We start from the raw sequence: 7,895 nt of genomic DNA on the forward strand, positions 1-7,895 counted from the left end.
GAGGCTACTTAGTTTGACTGCACATTTTCTTGATCCCTAGTCATTCGGATCCTTACCGTGTATGTTGGCTATTATAGATTTAGGTTCATCATTTGGAGTAAGATGTATCTAGATGGAATCTATTGATCTTGATAGAAAAAGAGTAATCCTATGCAATTTGTAAGACTGAGTTCAGAAAGTCTCTGATCAGACCAAGAGTGAATACTAAAAAAGAGTTTTCACGAAATTCACAAGTGAACTCGAGTCAAGCTAATCTTGCATATGACTGACGATAGGGTTTGACGAATTTTTCATGACCTCTATCAAGTCGGAACTCACAATAAAAGGACTGAATCACATGGTAACTATATCTAAAAATTTATATTTTCATTTTGTTGGTTTGCCACTACGTACTATTCGATGTCATTGATGGATTGTGAGACTCATCGGGTGTTGTCTTGATGATCGATGATCCTGAAAGGACAGAGTTAAAATTTTTCAACCCATCGAAAGAAGTTTTGATGATATTGTAATGGAGATCATAATATATCTCACTACCAGATAGAATGAAACTTATGGGATCACACACAAAAGAGATTTTTGTTCGATCAGATGGCTGATCGATGATTATGAATCATTAAAGAATAAAATTATTAATTTGATTGATGATTAACTTTATGCAAATATTGCAATTAGATAATTCACTAAGTGTTAGTGAATCATGGGAGGATTAATTAGCAATTAGATTGCTAATTGACTCAATTAGATTAAGCATTGAGGTTCGGATTAGATCTAATTGAATTGGATTCAGTTTAACTTGAATTGGATTTGATTGAATCAAGCTTAATTGTGAGGCAGATTAATTCTTGATTTGATCGAGACTTGGGTTCAGTCAATTCTTGATTAGATTGGGATTTAATTGAAAAGATTGGGTTTCTAATTTGGTTAGGTTCTCTTCTCTTCTTGGGTCCAAAACAGATAAGATTTGGTTTGATACAAAATAGGAAACCCAGAATCTCAAAACCCTAGGACTCCTCAATGATTTGGTTTGAGTCACGATCCTTATCCTTTCCTAATATGAATATGATTCAAATCAAAAGGATAAGGCTGGTGGTTTCATGATGAGTCATGATTCTTATCTTTTTCCAATATGAATATGATTCAAATCAAAATGATGAGGCAGGGTGTTTCTTGAAAGTCATGATCCTTCCTTCTTGTTTTGAATTTGATTCAAATCTAGATAACGAGACAAGAAGGAAACCAATCAGGGATTTTATGAAAACTTTTGGTGGCACCCCCTCCTTCAAACCCTAATCCCTAGACGCCTTAAGCAAGAGAAAAATAAGAAAAAAAAACTAGCCCTTTTTGTTCCTCCTCCCATTCTTCTTAGTTCTTAAGAGAGTCTATGAGATCTGTGAGAGAACAACCTTAGTCATCAAGGAGAAGTCTTCTGTAAGGGAGCTAGCACCCAGGTGAAGACACCTACCTCTGATCGGAATGAGTCTTCGTGTGAATACCCATGGAGGTCAAACGCATGCACGACTAAAAAAATTCGTTCAGATCTACGATCATCGACTGCAGTGTAGATCGATCCACGCAAAGGTATTAAGATTCGATCTCAATATTTTTTTTTATTTTTTAGATTATGTGCATGTCATAGATCCAGGGGTTTGGATAGTATAGATTAGATCTATTGCATGTGGGGTTAAAGAAGTTTAACTTAGATCTATTTTTCGTTATAATCAAAAATCGTTTTAAAATTCATACATGCAACCTATCCAATTTCTAACAATATCAACCTCCATTATGCCACATCTACATGAAGCGACGTAAATATTATATTATTAATTACGATATTGAAAGTACTTAAAAATTATTTAAAATATTGAGAGCAATGGGCTGGTGTGGTTTCTTAGAATTCTTTTAGGCTCACGAGAACTCTCAACCTGCCATATCAAATGAGCTTAACCATTTTATTTTCCTAGGAGGCCTTTAACTCCCATGTTTCTCCCTCTTTATTTTTATTTAGAATTCTATTAAACTATTAAGAGCTCTCAATCTTCCATATATTGAATGCATATTATTATCATTATAACTCTTTATTTTTTCTCAAATAATAACTTATGTGATTTTATAACCCACACGCAATGCGAAGGATAAAAAACTATTATATATTATAAAGCAGAAACTAAAAGAAGGTTTCTTAGTATTTGAGATTATCTATGTAAGCAATTTTTTCTATGCTATGTGTTCTCCTATCTAACAATTCTTCAAGCATTAAATTCAAGCTTTGGATTAATAAAAAACTACATTGAATCTTATTTATATGAATTAAATTATATTATTAATGTACAGTATTATTGTATTCTTATAATTAAAATATATTTATATAGATAGTTGATAATATGAAATGATACTAAAAATTTAAATAAATATTATTTTATTATTTATATATAATTTTTTTGAGATGTTCAGAGCTAGAATTCGTGCAGAATGCATGGGCTCAAAACTAATATATATATAAAGGAACAATATGACCCCAACTACCAGTGAACTAGGAATAAAAATATGTTAAAATATTAATAGAGGAGCACATGCATATAAGAATACGTTCATATGCATATTAATCATAAACTCTTGGTTATGGTTTACGGTGGCCATCGAGGCTAAAAACATCTTCAATACAGTAACGAGGCACTGAAGATAATTTAGAATTAGGATTTCTAAGGAGAAAATTAGAGATAGAAGGCTTGCCATTCAAAGATAGCTCTTCACGGTTCAAACAAGTTGGTCGGATGGTCTCTCAAATGGGCAAATAACTGATTAGAAGATAATCATGAATGGTCAAATATCTAGCTAGATGACTGTGAACAAATGCTGGATAACTGTTAGAGAAGGGAAGACTTGAGCGAAGCATTGTTTTGGAATTGGATGGGTTGATAAGAAATGGAAAGGACCTCCAAAAAGGCCAAAGATTGAGAGGGTATATACTTTCTTCCATTAGGATGGTGCACTCACAACATTGGATGGCGGATGGAGATTGATATGGTAACTCAAAGAACCTAATTAAAATTCTTTTAACGCACCATAATAGATTAATACGGTAATTTATAGAACTTAATTAAAATTCTTTTAAATCCAAGTAGGTGTGATTAATAGGTGGCGAAAGTGGTGGGGTGCTTTGCATCTTTTTCCCATAATAAAGATAAATCTGGAGCTAAAATGGGCAAGGCGGGAGCTTCCCTTCTTCTAGGAGCATTTAAGCCGGCCGAAAGCTGGCGGTGATGCTGCTCGCCTCTCACTTATTCCTTCTCCTCCTTCCCTTCTCCAAAACCCTAACCACCACGCCCGCCGGCGCTGGCGGGGGTGGCGATGGCCGACGGCCAGGAGAAGGTGATCGCGGCGGCGCAGCACGTCGTCAAGAACCACGCCACCTCAAGCAACGACGCAAGCCGCCTCGACGCCGCCGAGAAGGTTATCCTCTGGTGGAACGCCTCCAACATCAATTCTTTTCGTCTGGGAATCCTCCTCCGATGACGCCACCGAATATCTCTCCGCCGTCGACGAGGTCATCGTCCGCCGTGCCATGAGCGGGGTCCAGATCGCCATGGCCCGCCTGGAGGTGGAGTTCCAGCATCTGATAAACCGAAATTCCCACAACCTCGACGCCGATAACCTCCAAAATTCCTTTCAAAGTCTCTCCTTTTGCTTCTCGTCTGATTCCGGCGACACCATTTCCGAGGACTCCGACCCGTCCGTAGAAGAGGAGCAGCAGGCAGCCAATACGGTGGAAAGAGGTGGGAATTCCCCTTCAGACGATCATATTTCCAATTTGATCCCTCCCGAGATCATGTCTAACCTCAAACAAATCGCCGACCGGATGATCTCGGCCGGGTATAAACAGGGGCTTTGCCAGGCCTGCAGCAGTGCCTGCGGTGAAATCCTAAATGATTGCCTCTCTGTTCTTGGAGTCGATAAATTGAGCATCAAGGAGGTTCAGAAGATGGATCGGAAGACCCCCAATGATAAGATGAAGAAATGGATCCAAAGTTTAAAGATTGTTGTTAGAGTTCTTCTTGCAGGAGAGAGGAAGATCTGTGATCAGATATTTGCGGCCTCCAATGAGCTCAAAGAGGAGTGCTTCACGGAGGCGACGTTAAGTCGGTGTTTGTGCAACTGCTCAAATTTGGGGATGCCATTGCTACAGGGAGGTGTTCTTTGGAGAAGGTCTTTCCCATACTGGGCATGTGTGAGGCTCTTGTTGATGTGTTTCCCGACCTCAAGGCCCTCTTCTTGGGGTATTCGAAAGAGTTTATCTGTGGGGAGGTCAAAGGAAGTCCTGGAAGGTTGGGGAACGCGGTACAGGATACGCTTGCCAAGTTTGAGAATGTAATTCAGAGCATGAAGTCAAGGAATCCATCGCAGGGTGGAGACATCGAACCCCTGAGCCGGTGTGTGATGAATTACACTAAATTGTTAGTGGATTATATCAGCACTCTTAATGTGCTCCTCACTGATGGCAGAGTTGATGGTGGTGACAGTTCAGTGGGGGGTGAGAGCTTAACTCCATTGGGCAATCGCATATGCTCATTTATCTCATATTTAGAGTATAAACTGGAGGAAAAGTCCAAAGTTTATGTAGATGAGGGTATGCAGTGTATATTTTTTATGAATAACATACTTTATATGGTTCAACAAGTTAGGGATTCAGAATTGAAGGCACTTTTAGGAGATAACTGGGTCCGCAAGCATTAGGGGGCAAATTCAGCAGTATTCGATGAGCTACCTCAGAGCTTCTTGGACTAAGGCCTGGATGATGGACTGGGTGGGAGTCGACACTCCCATAGTATCTTCAGAGTGGCTCTGAAAGAAAGATTCAAAAATTTTAACTTGGCTTTTCAAGAGATATATAGGACACAGACATCGTGGAAGGTTCCAGATTCTCAGCTTCGCGAAGAGCTGAGGATATCAACATTAGAGAAGGTCATTCCAGCGTATCGATCATTTGAGGGGAGGTCTCTTGGTGAATTAGTGGGCGAGCGGCATGTGAAGAAGTATATCAAGTACACCACAGAGGATTTAGAGAACTGTTTGTCATATTTGTTTGAAGGGTTGCATTGGTCGTCAAGCCATCTGAGGAGGAAACATATAGTTGAGGTTCTGATCAATTGTCTTTTAAATTAAGACATTGTCGACTGGAGCTCATATAATGTGACTGAGCTTGATCTTTCAGCATTTATAACTGCTCTTCAGGTTATGATATAATTGAAAGATACCTACATGGTTATTACATCACATACATACATATAAAATCTTTCAATATTTAATCTTTTCAAAATTTACTAGTCTATGGCATCCATAAGAAAATCACAGAGTGCATTGTTGGAATCATGCAGAATTGCATTGAGAATTTGGTTAATTAGCAGCACATTGTACGTTGTAGAGAGTAGTTTGACTTTTTGCTCTTTAAGATATACTTTCTTTTGTCAACAGCATGGTTAACTCCTGAAGTAGCATCCAATATTGGTTTAAACTTTCGACAAGCTTTATCCTGCCGCACCTCTGTATCGTGTTATCCTGTTATTACAAATCTTATTTCCTTCAATTGTCTGTGCTTGTGAAGATTGAACAACTTTTATATGCAGATTCATGTATAAGCATCGGAAATATATGCAAGCTTTTTCAAGTTTTCTGCTTTTTCAAGTTTTTATAAATCTTATTTCCTGAACCTGTGATTAGTTTTTAATAAGTTGGGTTCATTCCCACAACTTTGGTTGCACTCTGGGCTGCATAATCTGCACTCATATTAGACGTATATGAACCCTTTCTTGTCTATGTTGTCCAGATCCAGTTCGAATGATCATAAAGAGTTCTAAGCTGTTAGCTGATGCATTATGCATGCAAAAATTTCTATGCATGGATTACCTTCTCGAGTTTGCTCTCCTTTGCAAGATTGGTTTTATCATGGCTGCATGCGTATTCATTCACTACATTTCTTCCAGATCTTGTGCCACCCTGCTTCCATTGGCACAATGTTAACCAACATTCACATTGCGATGACTCTAGTGTCCCTTACTTAGCAATGGTTCACAAAGTTGTAGAACTTTATGATTACATTTGAGAAGCATTGTATATTTGCTGCAGCATTCCAGCTTGGCAACCAGGTAACGGTACCTTTTTTCAGCATCTTGTGGTGCCACTTGACATTTCCAAATCATTAAAGTCTCGTCGCTAGTGCATGATCCAAAAGGTAAGAAGTCATTGCCTGTCTTCCATTATCAAGAGCATGAGGGAACTTCATTGTGATGCAGTAATTATGCTGTGTTTGGTTGGGGTCATAAAAGGGTGGATGGATGGGATCAGAAGGATGGATGGCCTCCATCCACTATTTGGTTCAAAAAATTACAGAAAAGATGATGAAAAAGGTGGATTATCCATCCATCCTAGCGCCCACCATTTTGCATCCTCTCAAATTGGAAGGATGAAGGAAGATGGATGGAGCATTGAATAATAGATTTTAATTTTGACAAAATTACCCCTAATTAATTTTTTTGATAAAAATATAATACTACTTTTTCATTAATATTATTTATACATATTTTTATATATACTATTAATTATATACTATTAAATTTTATTAGTTATTATTTTAATTTTAATATATAATTTTCATAATTATAATTAAATAATTAGATTATCTTCTATTTCTCTATTTATATTTATTATTTTTTAATTAACTATTTATATAATATTAATTAACTATTTAAATTAAATTATAAATTAGTTAGTTATTTATATAATTAATTTATTAATAATAAATTAATGAAATCATTATTAAATTTAATATTTATATAATTTTTAATATAATTATAGATTATAAAGATTATAAGTTTATAGATTGTTTACTTCTTTAGTATAAATAAGTATTATAAATTGATAATAATAATATTTTTATCAAAGGGTAGTTTTGTAAAATATCATTCATCCTTCCTCTTATTCCTCCTATTCCAAACAGAGGAGGGAATCATTTTCACCTATCCTTCTATATTTTACCAAACATACGAGAGGATGGATAGAAAATTCATCCATCCTTTCTTCTCCATCCATCCTTCTTTCAATCCATCCTTCATACCAAACAGAGGGTTAGTTTGATATCATGACTTGAGAAATCCTTATCATGTGAGTCTAATGTCATAATCTCCTGCTAGTGCTGCTGATAACAGTTCATGTAACTTGGTCATACTTAAGATCAGCTTAAAATCTGGATGATTTTTTATTTTTCTGACTAAAATCAGGTATATATTTTGATCTTCTTCTTGTTGGTGTTCTTCTTCTTCTCCTTCTCCTCCTATTTGTTTCTTTCCTCATAAAAAGGGCTCAGTCATCTTAAAAATCAACTAGAAAGCTGGATGTTTATGGATTTTGCAGACATCAATCAGGCTTTTTTTTTTTTTGATTCAAACAAGACTACTACATTCAGCACTTGAGTATGTGTATGCACTGTTGCTTAATTTTTGTTGTGGATTCTGCGTTTTGCACTTGAATATGCATAGCCATTGTTGCTTATTTTTGTCGCAGGTTCTATCTGTATTTCCCCATGAAAAAGCACCATCATGCATGGCAATAGGTTTATCTTAAAAATCAACTTGAAAGCTGGATGTTTATTAATTTTTCTGACTACTGTCAGGTATACTTTCTGATTCATCCAATATTACATGCAGCACTTAAGTATGCATATGCGTTGTTGCTTCATTTTTGTTATGGGTTCTATCTGCGTTTCGTGCTTATGGATATCCATTGTTGGTTATTTTTGTTGCAGATTCTATCGGTTCTTCCCCATGAAAAAGCACCACACATTGCAATAAATTCATGGTTGAGTTGGTATGGCACCCTTCATATAAGAAGCTCCCATGTTT

General features: G+C 36.5%; 1 pseudogene; it reads left to right on the forward strand.

The window, feature by feature from the left end:
• Positions 1-3,201: 3,201 nt before the first annotated feature.
• LOC105048958 (exocyst complex component EXO70A1-like) lies at positions 3,202-5,274 on the forward strand (annotated as a pseudogene).
• The last annotated feature ends 2,621 nt before the right edge of the window (positions 5,275-7,895 follow it).

The sequence above is a fragment of the Elaeis guineensis genome, chromosome 7 (genome assembly GCF_000442705.2).
Source record: "Elaeis guineensis isolate ETL-2024a chromosome 7, EG11, whole genome shotgun sequence".
Classification (NCBI taxonomy): Eukaryota; Viridiplantae; Streptophyta; class Magnoliopsida; order Arecales; family Arecaceae; genus Elaeis; species Elaeis guineensis.